A 15,822-nucleotide genomic window follows, 5' to 3' on the forward strand; every position below is an offset into this window, starting at 1 on the left:
TTTCAGCTGAGTACATGCCATGGTGGCTGTCCCTGGGCCAGGCAAGCCGAGCAAGAAGCGCCACGCTGCCACAGCTTTGCCAGCGCGCCGGTGCCAGCTGGGGACCGTCCGGACCTTTCCCCACAGCTGCCTGCGCCAGCCAGCAGGCACCCGTGGGGCAAGCAAAGCCGGCTGCAGCCCCACCTCAAAATGCCAGCAAGAAGCCAGCAGCCAGCCAGCCACATGACTCTTGCACTAGCCAAAGCTTGGACACCTTGCCAGCTTTCCACTGGCTGCAGGAAGACACCCAAACCTGCACAAAGCCCCATCAGCGGGAATTTAACCTGTTTAAACTAAATAAATAAATAAATGCTAACAGATTTGAACCAGCTGAGTTTGCACAGCAAAGATACAGATCTGATGAGAATGCTCCTGATCCAGTATTAAAAAGCCCTAAAACCAGCTTACACAAACTGACAGCCTTCAACCACAAGCTCTTGTCTCGACAGCACAGCCAAGCCCAGCATCCCTCCTCCTCTTCTTCCTCCTCCTCCCTCCCCACTGCTCTGGCACCTGGAGCCACTCTGTGCAGTTGGACAGGGACTGAAATTCAGCTGTTGCCAGGGCTGTACCAGCCCAGCCAAAGAGATGGTGGTGGGGAAGGCTTGAGCTCTCCCAGCTGACATGTCTGCTGAAAGAAACGCTGGAGAAACACACAGGTTTAAATTTAGGGAATCCAATTTTGAGAGTCCCCTCCAAAGAGAAGCATGTAACTAACAGTATCCCCTCACTCTGTCACTTGAACCCTCCAAGGGTAAAACCCTAGAAGAAAAACTGAATGAGAACCAAGAGAAGCTGACCCCATTGTACAACAAATCCCTCACAGACTGAATTGTTCCCTGCGTTCCACCCCTTTTCCAAGCTTGCTTAGACTGTAATTATTTGCAAGGTAGGTGCCAGCTTTCCTCCACAGACACACCTTGCACGTCACAAAGGCTATATCACTCACTACTCCCAGCCAGCACAAAAATAAGGCAACAGAGTGCTGCTTCTTACCAATCCATTCATAATTTCCTCCTTTGTAAATCATGTTAGAATCACAGAAATAGAATATCCCGAGTTGGAAAGGACCCACAAGAACAACTGAGTCCAACTGGACAGGACAACCCTAAAAATGTTCACAGCATTCCTTTGTTATTTTTTTCTTAATGGTTGGAAACTTCTGCTACTCTTGAGGACGGGAAACCTGGAACAATCAGAATTCAGATATGGCAAGAGGGTACGAAGCTGTAGATGGGCACATAGGCTCCTGAATGCAGTAGCTGATCACAGCAGAGGGCACATGTTTGTGAAGTAACCATGCCATCTATTATTATAATTATACTCAGAATTTATAATGTTGAAAATCCCATTGAGATAAACAAACAAACAATCTCATCATGAGGAGACACAGACAGCCAGTTCTCCCAGCCAAATCAGAGGGAGTGGATTTGCATATCTAAGAAACAGCTGAGTTCTCCACAGCCAGCGCCATGCTGTATTTTTTAAAGCCCCTTGGTCTGAACCACCACCTCCCAAGCATACTTACCCCAAAACCTACCTAATAGCTGTGGATCTGGTTTGGAAATTGCCAGGGATAGACCAATGCCACCCTCCTCATCCTCTTCACAAAGTGACCTGAGCTGGGGATTTCATACAGGTGGAGAGAGGGAACACATCTGTCCCAGTGGGCACCTAACTGCTAATTTCAGCTAGTCACCTTTTCATCAGGGTCTAAGACAGGTCAGATGAATCACCTGCAAGAACCTATTCATCTCTCAACCACAGATGCAACTAAGTCTGAGTAAATAGGTAAGACTTAGACATTAATTGGAGGTGTCTGAAATGAAAAAACTGAGGAGGCTGTGTGCATAAGGTGCCCAAATTACACCACTGTAAATAGCAAAATAAAAATGGAAAACAGACAAAGAAAGAAAGGGGGAGGGTGAACAACTCATTTGCTCTCCATAAGATGAAAAAGGCATATAGTTACACCAGGCAGGATTTTTTTTAACACATTCATTATTTTCCACCATTTTTTCTGCCCTACGTGTAAATATGCTGGGTTCACTGTAACTTCCATAAATGTTGTACCTCTATATTAAGCTGTTTCAGTGGGTCAACACACTTTATCCATGACTTCCATGAAGGGACAATGCATATTACAAAAATAGCTTCGTTTAAATAAGCATGGTTGTGTAACATTATGCAGTGAAGCTCCAATATAACCTGGTTTATTTTTGCTAGCCTGGATAGAAGAGACAGCTTATAATTACATTAAGAAACCTCTTCCTTAACCCTGATAGAGACCTAAAGAAGATAAGCCTTGTCAACATTTGGTCTTTCTGCTCTGGTTTTCTGTTTTGATTCTGACATAGTTTAAGGCAGAAATGTGTATCACAGCACTTAAGCCAACCCATAATTCATGGCAGCATCCAGAGCTGATTAGTCCTGTTGTATAATCAGGTCTCCTTGATATATCAGGGGACTGCTGTTCATGCAGGAGGAACTTACTGTGCCACTTTCACTGTAAGCTGTAGTAGATGGATCCTTTTCTGTGTTTTATCAACCTGATCAAGCCTTGCATAAAGCTAGTGATTGATACAGGAACTAAAAAGGAACACACAGAGACGAATGTCCAAGGGACAGCTGTCATAGCTCTATTCTTTGAGGGGAGGACATTGATTTAGAAGTCCTGATTATAAAGACACTATCAGCCTGACAGAACAGTTAGCGTTATCCCTTTTGTATGTTAACATGCATGATTTATATTATTCTGATGTGCAGCACACACACAGCTCTCTCATACACTGAAAAATTCATGGTAACGACACAGAGGAGACCAAGCAACAACATGGTAGTGAGAGCTCTGAAATGTCTGAATAGGAATATTCTGCATGTGGCTTTAACACACTAATTTAACATCTCTGCATTATGTCCACGCTTCTCTTCATCTTCCCTTTGTTGTCTTACCTCTTGAGTCAAAATTACCACCTCATGTGATTTTAACATTGAAACCCTGGTTAAGATTTAGCTCAACATTTTCAGCAAAGAGAATAATACCTAAAAGCAGATCACAAGCCCCAGGACCATTCCAGGAAGCTTCTATTTGCTCTTTGCTATTTTTCTAGCCCATGTGAATTTGCCACCGCTAGGAAAAAAAGAAAATAAAAAACAACACAACCATTCCTGGGGTCATTTCTGTAATTTTGTAAAAAAAATTGCTGAACAGAGATAGAGAGATAGGTAACTATTTTTTAAAGATACAGCAAGAATCTGACACGTACAGCAGCACAGCATCACTCTGCTGAAAAATTGAAAAATTCCACTCTGTGCATCACAGTACTTCAGTACTATCACATGAATGATTCTGGGCCTGATGTCATAAGCACACCCATGTGCCAACAAACAGTTGTCAGTCCCAGTCCTCACCTTTCTGAATAAAACATTTAAGCAAAAAATCAAGGACAGATCTCAGCTCCCGAATGAAGATAAAACAGCAGCTGAATGTCACTCAGCGTTAGTGCTGGGGTCAGTACAGCAAAACTTTGGAACAGGTGAAATAAAAAGAGTGACAACCACCTTAAACAATTTTTGACCCTCCTTCAGTCCATCTTCCTGACTTAATGATTTGGGGCAAACAAGTATTTTCTGCTCCCAAAGCATCACTGAAAAAGGCTCCACCAGGACAAGCACCAACCTCTCCAGGAAAACAGTTACAAAGCCTTCTCCCAGTTTGCCATCTTTCATTTCTGTTTAAGTTGATTAGATCTGTGATTTGGGAGTGGGAAGAATCCAAAATAAAAAGGCAAATGCTAGGTTCCAGGTCAGGATTAATCTCAATGCAACACTGCAAAAGAAAGAAGTTAGTTTATAAAGTAGCAATGTCCTTTGGAGCAGGCTGTTTAAAATCACTGATTAGTATTTCAGCTTCCTCATTAAGAAAAAAGAAACAATGTAACATTTCAACATGGGGAAGTAGATAAACCTAATTAACAGTTACCACTGTGATCCTTGATTTTTCCCCTAGTCTGTGAGAAGAAATGTTTTTTTCTTAGCTGACACAACAAAGACAGTTTGGATTTACAAATCACTGAGCCCTACAGGCCTGATAAGGGAGGGAGGTTTCCGCTCCCATCAAGGACAGTTTCTACAGAAGTATTCTACTCCCTCTGATCCTCAGTCCATCCTTGGGGGTAAAACTGGCACCTACCAACAGCCACTCCGTGTCAGCCTGCCCTCCCCTGCTCCCCCTCAGCAGTACTGAGGCACTCTGCTTTTCCTGAAAGTACACTGCTGGGAGGGGGTTGAAGTAGGTAATAGCATCCCCATGTCTCTTCCAAGTGGAAGAACTGTTAGCAACAACCAACCCAGCATCCTCTCTTCACGTGAACAGTACTTCAACCTTGTTAGACGCGCAGACACAAAACTTTTTAGGAGATGCTCCACATGATGATGTACCACACAAAGCCATATGCATTGTGTCACCTCCTTCCCAAACCAATCAGACATTATTCACACAAGTATTACAACTTCAGAAAGAGAGCAGGATCAAATCTATCAAGACTTTCCTAACTCACAGTAGCTGGAGTAGGAGGAAGAAGATAAGAGATCACATCTCAAAGGAAGAGCTTGGATCCCAACTCCCTGCTTGCCAAGTGCTCTTACTAAGAAACTATAGAACTGTTAGCATTCCCTGTATTTGTTGAGCACTCACACCACTGCTCTTCAGTCAGGAAATTCCAACCTAGACTTCACAGTTCCTCAAACCAATGGCTACTACGCTTTCCATGCCCACATTAACGTCAACAGACACAGAGAGGTGAACTGTGATGAGCAAGAAGAACCAATATCCTTCTTTCCAGTTCCTCTTTTCTGATCAGTGTTTTCCAGACCCACTCCCAGGAACAGTAGTCCTCTTCAAAGTGGAAGAAATCCCCTGCACAAGCAGAAGAAACTGCCAGGCAGCCCATTTTGCAGCCCAGGTCCAGGAAGCCCAGCGAACTCTTGGAGCAGGGCACATGGTACAGCAAATTGTCCTATAAATTCAGGATCACAGTCCACAGAAGCCTGGCTCTGACCTTAAAAATTTATTTCATGAGTAATTCAACCTTGACCGGTTGTGCACCCACACGTGAACTTGGCACAACATGCTCAAAGCAGTTAAAGGATGACTGTTATCAAGATGAAAGTGGCACCACCAGACTCTGCCTATAAGCAAAGGCAACAATCACCTTATACAGTTATCATTTATTATGGCTGTTACAGATGAAAGTTAAACGTGCCGATCACAATTCCAGGCACAAAAGCACAAAGAAAGAAACGATTTGCAAGGACCACCACAAAAACAAAACCCCAAAAAACCAAAAAAAAAACCCAAAACCAATTAATATTGATGCATATATCTGCATTAATGTAAATAAAAAAACCCTTACTACCTAAGGCACAAGTCAAAAGTTGAGCAAACAGTTGGGCATTGCATTTTGAAAGTATATTAGGCAAGTTTGCTAAATTGACAGGGCCTCTGCAGTAGGATGCTATGCTTCTTAGGGGTATCCTTATGAGGTTGGGTTGACATTGTCCTCACAGAGGAAAGGAGAGCTCGCTTGAGCAATTTGCCTAATGCTGAATCTATTTTTAAGAGCAGTGACCCAGATCTTTGTTTTGTCAGCAAATGACTTGTATAACAGAGATGAACTGACAAGGAGTTGAACCGGCATTGGGCAACACCAAGGTGCTGACGAGCATCAGCCCAGGCAGGCGATGGATGAAGACAGCACCAAGAGGCTCTCCCACCTGAGCTCAAGCTCACTGGCAGTCTCAAGCTCAAGCTGACTGGCAGTCAGCCAGTCAAACCTGCATGGCTAACACGAGCCCTGACAGAACAACCCTTATCAGCTATGTGACCGTGACCCTATGACCCATATCCATGCTGAGAGCAGCTTTCCACGGCTGTCCATAGTAGTAGAACCCCCTTAAAACACATCTGGTTTAAGGAGCAGGGTGAGCTGCAACCCTTCAGCAGAAGTTTCATTAGTGCTGTGCACACACCAAACATCCTCTACCCAGCCATGCACAACACAACCTCCCTGATGTCTCCTGAAAAATGAGGATCTGCCCGATGCCTGTCTCTGTGCAAAGCTGGGGGTAAGAGGGAAATGGCCAAGCCTATACCCACAGGCAAATTGCTGTCTCATCTGCACTTTGGGGGTCTGAGTCACCCCATCCACACTCATTGCTGGAAAAAGCTGCAGAGACTGAAGAGACATACAGTCTTGACAAGAATCCCAAGACATCCACCTGATCTTAAACATGCTTTTTATTACCAGTGATTAACAGGCAACCAAGCACTTGGCAAATCTGAAGGGGAGAGACTTCATGGAGGCCCTGAGCCTGAGGGAAAAAAAGGAGGGTTGCTAGTGGGCAGCTAGACAAGACCAAACTACTCAGGTGGCTTGTATTATATTTCTTGTCTGGAAGGTCTTTTGTTTTAGCCATCTCCAGCATTTCTTACATACCTATAACCTTATGCAAAACAGACTGAAGAAAGACTAATGTCTCAAGTATTAAATATTCTGAAGGATGGAAAATGCAAACTGAGAAACCAAAAATATACCACTGGGGAGGGGGGGAAAAAAAATAAGTCACAGAAAACATCTCCAGAAAGGGTTTCTCAAAAGACAAATAGCTGCAAACCTGGTTAAAATAAGGAGAAATGGGGAAAGACCGCCAAACACCAGCTTGCACCCCTAGCTGGGTGAAAAAATTTTTAACAGTCCTGCTTTGCAAAGGAATGTATTCATCATTACTCACAACGAAATACCACAATTGCTCACACAAAATCAGCACTTTTCCTTAAAAAAAAAATCTGTGCTCTTGCTAGGAAAGATATCTGTACTGTGAATAAGCAAATCAAGTTCTCTCTGGAGTGGATTTATATTTTTTTTCTTATCCTCTGCAGCCCAGAGTCTGCAGGCCCCAAACACATAAGTGATAAAGCAGCAGCAGCAAGAATAGGCTGCCTGAAACAGCTACAAGCAACTGCTCAAGGCTGGGTTGGTTGGGTTTTCTTCCCCTCGACCTCCCTTCCCTCCTCTCCATTCAGTGTTTTGAGAACACTACTGCACTGGCTGATACAAATTACACAGGGATATAATGCACATGCATCTAGCAGAAATCACCAGTGCCCATGGCTCCCTGACAAGACAAGATTATCCAAAGGCTGGGAATGCAATGCAGGGGGGGTGAAAAGTCTGGGCTGTGTCCAGCTGGGAGTGGGGGGAACAAAGCAAACAGGCACAGAGGCCAGTGGCACCTATATACTTACAGCACACAGGCAAATACACCCCAAATATAGCTCAAAAAGAGAGGAAGATCCAGACTCCTGCTCTAGAATGCACAGGGAGAACTGACCTCTCTCCAGCTCAAAAAAAATACAAGCAAACAAAACCAAACAAAACAAACAAAAGAACCCTAAATATTTTCTGATAAAATAAAATATTAAAAAAAAATAGGAGGAGCACCACTCGTCACTCCCCATCCCACCATGCTGGGAAGCATTGGCTGCTAACAATCCTATAGCAAAACTGCTGCCAATAGCAGAAAAAGAAAGGGTTCATAACAAGGAAATACATATGTCTGCACTTCTAATTTTTTTAATAAAGTATAGGCAATAGCAATAAAACCAACCTTATAATAATACAACAAATTTAACTAAATATTTGTGAAGCAATAAATTTCAAGACCAGAGCTTTCTGGACCTCCCAGAGTTGAAAATGTAACCTTATGGCTAGCTGCACAGGGATCGCTCTGCCCATCACCAGGATGTGGCTACGAACAATTATATCCAAGTACTCATTTCATGATGAAAAAGGATCACTATGAAAAAAATGATGTCAGAATCTTGCAGACTTAAAAAATCAAAAGTATTTAAAACCACGCAGAATTCAAGTCTACTAGAGATTTATCAGATATTTAATACAGAAAACCCTGAAGCGTATTGCTGTCAACTGAGCTTGAGAGAAATGTGCTCCTTTCCCAACATTCAGCTTAATCTGTTCCCAGGATGCATTTCTTGACTCAGTAATTTCAGTTTAAACAGAAAGGAACTGTGGATGTATATTTTAGTTAAATTACTGCCTTTCTTTAAACAGACCCTGGGTAAAAGGGGCATTAACCCCCTCTCCCTCCTGTGTGCTCAGTGCCGCTTATCAGCACGATGAAGTCGTATCTTTCCAAAGCATGCCCTTTAATCCTTCTGGTGCCTCAATGTGAAGCCCCACCAGTACAATGCCCCCAGAGTGGGACATGTGCGCTGCTCTAATCTTCAGTCAATTCCAGCACAGAGAGCATGAAACACAGCGAGTAAAATTCAGCAGAGCAGGACTAACAAGATCTGTGTCTGAGGGCAAGAGCCAAACACTTCAAGTTGAAAATACGCTGCATTTTAAACTCTTTTCAAGAACCTAAGCTGCTTTCAGCAATTCCTGTATGGGACAGGTACAGGACCAGATCACTGGAAGAAAAAAGTGATTCCCAAATACTTGACCACCTATATTATTAGTGAATTTGCCATATAGGAGCAATTAATAATGATTAGAGTCCTTTGGTATCCAGTACATTACTTGGTCAGCACCAAACCCATCCACAATGACTACTTGCTCTTTTTCAACCACTAAAAACTTCAAGAAACACAGTGTCCTAAAGTAACCATAGAGCAGCCTTTATCTTCCCTTACTGCTTCTTCAGCCTGCTGGTACCACACACACGCCATGTGAACAGTCTTCCCCTGGAACCACTGCAGCTCCTCAGTAAATGAATCTTTGTTCAGATGGTGGTCTTAGTAGAAACTGTTTTAAGTACCTCCTAATACCTAAAAAAACCAGATTTGGCTCAATCCTTCCAGAATTGTCACCTCCTTGGAGATCAAGGGGGGACGTGGGGGGAGGGGAGGGGGACAGGGAGGAGGGAATCTTAAAAAATAAATGCAATTATGGTTTTCCTGGGGGGAAAAAGGCTATATGAGTACATTCAAAACTGCAGATATCCAAGTGACAGAGTTTTGATATTTATAATTTGTTGTCTTCTGCTACCACTGCATTACTATCCAGCACCTGAAAGACTGAATCCAGGATACAGAAGCAATCAGCATGTGGAAGGCTGGAGACAAGACCTACAGCACTTTCTTCACCCTCCACTGCTTGCTGTATGGCACAAGGCCATAGACACCCTTAAACACTTCTCAATTCATCCATGAGGTGAAAAAATAATAGATCCATATCTAATGAATAGATAACTAATTTCACTTCATCTGGTAAACCTGGCAGGCTGGGAAACTGCTGTGTCCCCGCTCTCCCATCCACTCCAGGGAGGACAGGAAAAGTAGCTCCTGGGGAGCAGGGTCTGAATCAAAGCAAAGGGGTGAATGGCTCCCTAGGGGAGAGCATCGCTTCTGTGCATGGAGTGGGTCACTGAAACACATCCGGGGAAGAGAAGCACAACCAGCAAGGAAAACTGACTAAGCTCCAGGCTCCAAAGGCAGTAACTCCACATTTAAAGCTTCCCCCACTAGACAAATTAAATGGACCATTTCTTAAGGCCATGGTGCCCACACAGTCCCAGGGGGACAATCACAGGGGCTAACCCACAGAGCCAGAGATGGGATGTGGTGACAGTCCATGTGGAAGCTTCAAGCCAAGCTAATGAAGGCAGACCCACTGAGACAACCTGCTCTCCTCCCTTGATTCCCCCACTTCCTCTTTAACAGTTGCCTAGCACCTACTTTTACACTGCCATTCAGCAGTTACAGAGCCACTAGGCACCTCCTTACACCTAGAGGACCAAGAATCAAAAGCTCTTGTATATTAAATAACCTACACTGAATGCCACAATACATTTTGAAAAGGCACAAGTGTTGCAACAAAGAAATCAAAGCAGGATGTCAGGGGGTGATGGTACTCTCCATCAGCAGTGCTGGTGGCACGGATGGCAGTGCTGGTAATTTGAGTTACAGAAGGAGAAAATTTTAGGAAAGGTTGTTAAAATTTGTTGTAACAAAATTGAAACCAGTCTTTCTTCTTTCGTGTTTCTGATAGAATGTCTTTTTACCTGCCACACCCAATCTCAAAATAAGTATCAGCTAAACTACGGTTTATCCAGCTCAACACCGCATTTTCCTTTCCTGAATAAAATTAACAGCCACCTCCAGTTTAAAAAGAGAATTCTTAAACTAACAGCTGCATCAGAACCAGCACTGAAATGCCTTGAGAGTTTCTGCTTAAACCCACACTTTGAAAAGTCATGATGGAGTTCATTTTCATAAATCTGAAGAGAGAAGAAAGTGAAATGCTTTGCTAAAATTTGTTCTGCATAAGTATAAGAAAGGTACCCTCTGGAAATGCTTTTTGCAGGATCATAGAGAGAGTATGAAGCCATTCTCTTTGTCAAAGAGCAAACTGACTTTCAGAGGCTGTGTTTTAGGCTTAAAGGGGCAGTTCAGAGATAAGACGGCACTTCAATTTTGTTTTTTACAGCAAGAGTTTCCCAGAACTCTCTAATACACATGTCCTAAATACGTATCCACATATTGGTTAAAGCCTTTGCTTTGTTTCTACTTTGTACCAACACTTGCATGGACTAGTTTTACTAAAAAAAAACACAAAAACAAAAAACCAAAACAAAAATTCCAACAAAATCCACTTGATAACTTAGTAGAAGACTGTATTTTAGCAATGACTGCAAGCAGAGCAGAATAGAATCAGCTACTGGCTAGCCCACAGGTGGGCTGCTCTTGGATTAAACAAAGGTCAGAATATGATTTCAAGCCTTGTAGTCAAGGAGAGGTGGCTGCATCAGAAGGATGAGCTGAGACCCATACTTGAATTGACAGCAATCACAAGGGGCTGCAACTCCTCTTTGAACAAATTTGAAGCAGACTTCACAATGTTTTGCCACCGCAGGCAGAGAGCAGAGAGAGGCTGGGGTTTGACCCTGCACTCTTGGGGCAGGACGGCGGTGCCTGTCCTGGGAGCATTGCACCATCACACCTCTCCCCTGGCTTGGCGCCCTTTTGTCCTTCCCACACCAAAAGCCGGTCGTGCCCCATTTCTTCCCTCCTCCCCTGCAAGAGAGAAACAAAGGTGGCAGTCTCTAATGACTCCAGACTGAGAGATCTGGGGCTTGGTTTATTACATGCTTAACAGAGCACTGAATTACTGGTGGTTATTGCTTAGTTTAACTGCTTTCCTTAAAAGAGAAACATGAGCAAACAAGCATGTGTCATGAAAAAGCCCCTATTCAGACAGGAGCTGACAAGAGAAAAAGCATCCAGGGTTTATGACTGTTTACTACTAGTTTTGCATTCAGGCACCAGCTGAAGTCACAGCAAATGCAAAGAAATCCCCACCTTGTCCATCACCTCCTTAGGGGGCTTGTCTAGCCCTGGATTTACCTCCCGAGGTTAGCACACACTAAGTACCCGAGGCTTTCAACCACACCAACTTAGCATGTGTCAAGGGCAGCATGCCTTGTCTAGACAAAGACTTTCAATGCACTTAAGTGAGCATATCCAAATCTCACATCTGCAATCCCAGTGGAGACAGAAGCCCTGGGAGAAAGCAGAGAGCATGCCCCCCTCAGAGCTCCTCTGACTGATGGGGGATGGAACACCTGAACTTCAGAAAATGATACCAGCCTTTTCCTCTGAAAGACCAGGGTAAAAAAAATACCCCACTCGAGCAGAACACAGATCTGCAAGCAGGGGTTACCTGAAGCTTGGGCACACACCTTCCCAATGACTCATAACGAGGGGGTTTAACTGAGAAGGGTAGAGGAGAAGAGCAAACAGGCTCTCTCACTCCCATCTACTTAGTCATCTATTTTTTCATGAAACTTGTAAGGATTTCAAACCCATAACCCAAATCAAATCACAGCTGAAGTCCACCCTAAGGTTGAAAAAGTGTTGAGGACAGAATGAAGTGGACAGAGCTTCATTCCTTCAGAAATCCACGGTAAAAAGAGACCATAAAAAATTATAGAAATACAGAATGCATGTGGAGCAACAGATTAATGTAAAAACAAATATACCTCATTCATCTTGACAGAACTACAGCCAATATACCAGAGGTCATGTGGATTTAACCATATCCTTCCTATTTGTTAAGTTACTTTTAGACAAAAATACAAAGCCTCAGACAAGCCTAGAGGAAGAAATGCAAAAGATGATGAGTATAGAGTTTAGAGGAAGGGGGACTAGCAGGAGGAATTCACCCACATCAGGTGAGTATGAAGGAAGACAACAAGGACAAAACAAACCACACAAAGGGAGAAAAATCTGCCACCACTAAGAGAAAGGACAAAATTACAAAATTTATTATACAAAAAAAGATTAAAGAATAAATCAAAGAAGTTAAGGACCTGAGGTACTTCCGAGAAGTGTTATTTCTAGAAAGAATACTTCTTTCTCTCAAGTCTGACAAGTGAACATTGTCTCAAACCAAAAATGTGCCAGCCTTTGCCCACACAGTTCTAACCACAAGCTCCAGAGCCAGACTGACACTCAGTTTAGTTCCTCTGACTTCAGCAGACAGGGTCTGTTCCTGGAGAGTCAAAGTACTTCTGGTTTTACAAAAGTAATCTAAGCTAACCAATATACACCTCAACTCTGCACAGGGATTGCTTCTATCATGCTCTTATTCCACCACACTTTTTTATCTCTCAAATGACATTTACATCTCTTAAATTATGAGCATACTGGTGGTTTCATAATCTGTTAAGGTGTGCATTCCTGCTAGCCTGAGAGAGCAAAGATGTTCAGAACATTTCCCTCAAAACATTCACCCATAGAATCCCATATTTGTTGAAGAGAAGTTTGGCTCGGGTGCTCACAAGACTTTCTGCTGTCACGCAGAACCGTTCCCGAAACGAGGTGGTTTTGCTGACGGCTGTGATTCAGTTCCTAGTCATTTCAACATGTTGTTTTTATCATCTTTCAAAGCTGTCCATAATCACTATTAAAAGAAACCCACAAAATCCAGCACAGCAGAGGCAAACTCAATCTCTGCCTTGCAAAGAAACTCAGGACTGAGTATCTTTGGGACAACCTTGTCCGCATCTTGGAAAGAGCAGCATCTCAAGGTCAGGTTATAAACACATCTCTCAGGAAAACACTCTGTATTGCTGCTGGGTGCACAATCTGCACAGAAGAAAAAGGAATGGCCTTTGAAGATGGTCAAGCTATTAAAATTTTACTAGGTGAAATGTTTACTGAAATAAATCTAGTCTTTTCCACTCTTGGTTATTATCATAACACATATGGTAACTGACACACAATTAATGGAGCTTTAAACCAAGCGCTCTTGCAAGAAAAACACAACCCAAGCTTTTCAGCTAACCTTGACAAAAAGACAGATATTGGTAAATTTCAGCAATACAAGTGGCTTTGTGATATTCCCATTTATTGGGCACCTCTCACTCCCAGAAATGAGCACCATCTCAGAGCAGAGGTGAGAAGAGGCACTGCCAAGTCAGCAGCATCCACCACTGACAAAGGTCCACAAGCAGTCAAGGCTCAGAAGACACAACTACCACCCCCCCAGAGGTACTGTAGCATCCACACCCTATTCAGTGGGTTTTCATCCACATGTGCAATTTCACAACAGCCAACAGCTGAGACAACGGTACCCACAAAAAGAATTCTTAAAGAAAGAAGAGGATTTGGGATTCTTCCCTTAAAAAGAATCTTCTCTTTTCCTAAGCATAGGAATCCTACAGGGTGAAGAGATTTTAGCAGTAACAAAACACTTTAACACTCAAGTCTAATGGCTTTGTTTCCAAACTCACAAGGACCTGCAAACTACTTTGATGCCATCTTTATAGATTTGAAAGGCATATATCTTTTTCCCATCTTCTCCTATCTGAGTTACAGAGAAAGATTAAAATCCACATTATAGTGCTAGTGGGTCACAAGATTCTCCAGCAATCCCAGGTATCTCCAAGACCCAGTGCTTTCAGCACAGCTCTGAATCATGTAAGCCAGCAGGATCCCTCTCCCTGCAGGAATAAAGCAACCAGATACCACTCAAGGTGTTCCATCTGTCTGCTTAACCTTCCCTTCTCCTTTCTGCAACAGAAAATCCTTCTGATGGGAAGCACAAAATAAAACCCTCCCCTTTCCCACACAGACCAGTATAACCATAGAATATGTATACAAAACATAGTGTTTTCTTACAACACTAGCACGCACTGACTACACACTCTGCTAGCAAAGAGCTTAGAGGTGCAGAGCAGCAGCAGATGAGGACACTCCAAAGCCAAGGACTTGATCTGTGAACAAAGCGGCAGTGTCAACAACAGTGGTTTCATTGCCCATTTCTCTCCTCCTTTCCCAAAGCCTAGCATAAGCACTGCTACAACACTTGGTCCATGAGGGGGCACCTCCAAACTCAGCAATTAGCCCAAAAGAAGTCTTCTCAAAAATGAATATATCTTTATTCCTGAAGGAGAAACTAGAACACTCTTCCATTACCTCAGAGGAAACCTAAGGAAAGGTAACATTACTCAGAACTGATTTAGTGCCTCAAGCCATTCAGAAGACCATAAAGCCTCTGACAGACAAGACAAGCAACTCATTCACAAAGTCTCTTTGATCTTAAATACAAATAAAATTAGGTCAATATTAAAGATTTTCATTCCTTGCCATGTAAGATTGCAAAAAGGCTAAGAAAAGCTTTTCCCATTCCTTCTTTTAACACTCAAGTTATTTAGTAAGTAACATTTCTTTCACATGACTTGAAACATTTTCTCCATATTCACTTGTCATCACCCCAGAACTTAACTCTTGGTGAAAACGCACAGGGGGAGCTGTACAGATTGTTCTTCATAGTCCCCAAGGACAAGTCAGGTCAGAGAATTTCAGTGTGTTCCACATGGGGGAAAGAAAAGAAGAGCAAAGTATACCTTTCACAACACCCAGATTAAAAAGAAAAAAGTAAAAAAATCATTTATTCATTATTCAAAGCATTCCAGTGATTTTTAAGAGATGAAGATGAGAAAGCCTGTGCTGTCACTATTAATAGGCTGACATTCTTTCTTCCCCCACAAGACCACACCAGAAACACAGGCGAAGGCGACAAGTTAAGGGAGCCTGGAGTCATGCCAGCTCTGCCAAATCCCAACTCTGCAGCACAGGGACTACTCCAAAGAGACCCCAGGACAAGCTCTCATATACCAGACTCCCCCATAGTTCTCAGTGATGCACCTTTTGTTCCTTCTCCTGCGACAGTACATCATTAACTTCATCTGCTGAAATAGCAGCAGTTGACAGGATAATCTAAGGATATAGCATCACCTTTCATTTTCAATTTAACATGCTTAGCTGTGTTAGGGTACCTTTAAAATTTTATTTATTTGCTTTCTAAAGCAACCAAGACCTCTTATATGCAGCAGAAGGCCCCTGAAGCTATCACTGTAATGTGATATCTGCTCATAAATGTCAATATACCAATTTTAAAGGTATTAAAGCTGCTGTTTAGTCATGGTAAAATAACCTAATACCTTCCTCACCTCCGTTACAGACAGCAGTACAGTTAAATGTGAGTAATTCAGTTCAGGCCTTTCTGCAAAAGACAGTTAAGTAGAAACCTCACCAACTGCATGCCAGCACATAACTCCACCACAAATACAAGTAAAACAAGCAAGGGTACCATGAGACTCGCTCTATGAGATCCACCTACCCAGTCACCCCAGGATATTTAGACCCTTTCTCTGGGCAGTTTTTAAGATACCACACAGTCAGCATGCAAAGTC

General features: G+C 42.9%; 1 protein-coding gene across 10 annotated transcripts in view; it reads right to left on the bottom strand.

Moving 5' to 3' along the window:
• MAP4K4 (mitogen-activated protein kinase kinase kinase kinase 4) overlaps positions 1 to 15,822 on the bottom strand; it is a 165,613-nt gene that overhangs the window by 137,656 nt on the left and 12,135 nt on the right. The window lies entirely within an intron of this gene.

Source organism: Vidua chalybeata, chromosome 2 (assembly GCF_026979565.1).
Source record: "Vidua chalybeata isolate OUT-0048 chromosome 2, bVidCha1 merged haplotype, whole genome shotgun sequence".
Taxonomy (NCBI): Eukaryota; Metazoa; Chordata; class Aves; order Passeriformes; family Viduidae; genus Vidua; species Vidua chalybeata.